A 3,154-nucleotide genomic window follows, 5' to 3' on the forward strand; every position below is an offset into this window, starting at 1 on the left:
AGTGGTTCCGGGCCAAAAAGACTGCGATCTCTGTTCGAGGGAGGACCACCCCATTCGCTTATGTCCGCTTTTCCTAGAAATGGATGTAAATGGGCGCTCTGACTACATAAGGAGGAAGCAGTTATGTTTAAACTGTTTTGCCCGAGGGCACCAGCAGCGAGACTGCACGAGCGCCCGTACCTGTTTCACATGCCACAGCCGACACCACACCCTCCTGCACCGCGGCAATCCGTTCGCCACCGCTCCAAGTACGCCTACGCCGCCTACCGCTCTAAGTCCGCCTACGCCAGTAAACGGCTCAGAGGATCAGTCAGAATCATATGAATGTGCAGGTGTGTTGAGCTTCTGGGTCAGGAGCAGTCCTACTGGGCACGACCGTCCAGGCACGAGCACTGATAGACTCAGGGTCCGAAGCAACTTTCATAACGGAACGACTGTTCAACCTTGTCAAGTTTCCCTTCAAGACGATTCACGCACAAGTTTCCGGCCTTAATCAGACCATTTCCGCGCAGTCTACGGGTGTAAGACGTGCGGACGTCCGCCAGTTTCCGGCACTCACAAGCCGATCCACGGCCATTGACTTCCCGGCGCTCGTCGGCAACTCCTCGGCATTCTTCCGCCACTGGCCGGCAGTCGTCAAGCGCTCCACTGCTTTCGTCAGCCACTCATCGGGTGTCGTCCACCGCTCGTCCGCTTGTGTTATCCGCGCCTAGGCAATTTTCCGCCTCTCCTCGAGGGCCCTCGCAGGACTCGGTCGCTGCGCCCACCTTATCGTCGCTGCTGAACCGAAACAGCGTCAACACCGGGACCCGGATCTTTGACACGGGGGCCTTCATCGACCCGTGTACGCACTCGAGCTGCAGTGACGCATAGCTAGCGACGAGGGATCTGTTGCAACCCGAGTGAATGCAAGGGGGGCGGTATGTTTATGCGAGGGGCCGTTAGGCCGCTGAACTTAAGAGAGCATCTGCGCTACAGAGCGCATCCGCGCATTCTCCCTCTCTCGTCGGCCGTCGTCGATCGTCCGCTCTGGTTTATATTTACGTTTAGCGTTTATTCTTTCTAAGTTAAGTTTATTACCATGAAAGCAGCCAAATAAAGCTGAACGCGTTGTTTTGATTTTACCAAAGACGCCCCCGACTTCTCATTTAATCCTTACTCCTGGAGTCTAATGCGTCAACAACGCCCCCCTACACCAATAATTATAATAATAATAATACTTCATAAGTCGTCCATAATTTCGTCCGCTTTCCTCGAGTGTCAAAAAAAAAGGAAGCTAAGGCAGAGATTCAAACCCCGCTTTAACTATCGGTTCTGCAACTTGGGCGTTGCCGGATGCCGCTGGAGCAGTTTTACTATCTATCGTAACCCTCCCAACTTGTATATTCCGCCAGGGATCTAACAAAATACTCTCGATAGATGGAACTACCAGCTTCGTTGCGGGTCTTGTATAAACGCCAGATTGTTTCCTGACCGCGGCCCTCCTCATCTGTCCTTCGGGGCTAAGGTTGACCTTCAGAATCCTTCCTTTCGGACATTGGCTGCGCGGCTGTCCCGGATCGCATACATTCACGATATCTGCAAGAGACTTACTTTTTTCGCACCTTTTGGTCCGCCTAGTTATCACTGGTAGGTATTATTGAAGCCACCGCTTCCAGAACGAGTCCGGCAGTTGCTGTGATTCCATCCAGCTCTTCTTAGGCTAGACTCCTTCGGGTAGGGGAACCATCGTTGGTCATTTTCCAGTTGAGTTTCCAAGCAGGAAATGATACGGTGTCAGTAATTCTCCGTTTTCGTCTTCCACTGGAATGTATGTTAGGGGTTGCCAGTTGATGACCGCCTCCGCCTCCATTATGGAGCCTCTCACAACTCATCCATCCTGTATAGAAGGATTGATTCCAAAGCCGTCTTCACGGAATGAACCAAGCGCTCCCATGCCCCACGCATGTGAGGCGATGCGGATGGAATGAACTTCCATGTAAACTGATGTCCAGTGAACTCGAGAGAATCTACTCTCTCTCTACCTTGTCCACATCTTTGAACGCCCTAAGCAACTCCGTGCATGCTCCTTGAAAATTGGTGCCGTTGTCGCTCCAGAGTTCTCGATAAAGCTGCGCACTACTAGAATACAATGGTCAGTGGTTAATGAATACGCTACTTCAAGATGTGTCGCCCTTGTAGAGAAAAACGTGAAAAGCACGCCATATCGTTTCTCTATACCGCGTCTGATCCGCACCATTTAAGGCTCAAAGTAGTCCACACCCGTGTAGGTGAAAGGTCTATGAAAGGCTGCTACTGGATAGGGATAGGGAAGGCTGGATAGGGCTGGATAAAGGCTGAAAGGCTGGATAGGAAAGTTCCACCAAGTTCCGGCGGTTTGGGGGCCGCCTGTCGGTTCTTGCATTATTGGCAGGAGCGTCGTATCCGAGCAAGGGTGGATCTCAGCTTTGGTATCCAAAATTTTGGTCGTCGTTTTTGTCGTAATTCGTAGATGAATTATCCGCATCTGAATTATTAATTATGGGGTCATCCCACGTACATCCACTTCACCATATTTCCTGAAATATGGCGCTATTGCATACATCACTTGAGCCCTAAAGGATCATATATAGAAATTACTGACAAAGTCTGGTTTTGTGGGTCGATGCCTTTCTTGAAGAAGTTCTCTTTGGCGATATCGTGGGGATACATGGTAGCGGATGAGATCTTCTTTCGTGTCCCGTGAGTAACGTGAGAGCTCCTTCGCCGAAAGCGCCTTCCTCTCTACGCCGTCCGGTGGTCCCATGGCTAGCCCCGCTTTGAAAGAAAAAGCCTTGGCAACCTCCTCCGCACCGGCGCGTCCCGCTTCCAGATGTTGCCCCTCTGTGGGGGGCTTCTCCATCTCAGCAACTCCTTGCGTTTTGAGGGCCTTGGAATTCGACGGGTCGCTGACCCCATTTCCGGACTTTTTTATGGAGTTCCGTTCTCCGCTTTGGTTTTTATTTGGTAAGGTAATATTCATGTTTTGGTCCCACGAGTAGGCGGGAAGGGGATCGTCCATCATGACATAGCCCGCTTGTCAGAATAAGGCTGGTTAAAACTGGGAGGTCGGCCGGTCCTCCAGAGTTCGCATATTAGCGTCCCTCCCTCGGACACGCATCCTTCGGCATATGCT

This window comes from Drosophila bipectinata, unplaced genomic scaffold (genome assembly GCF_030179905.1).
Source record: "Drosophila bipectinata strain 14024-0381.07 unplaced genomic scaffold, DbipHiC1v2 scaffold_283, whole genome shotgun sequence".
Lineage (NCBI taxonomy): Eukaryota > Metazoa > Arthropoda > Insecta > Diptera > Drosophilidae > Drosophila > Drosophila bipectinata.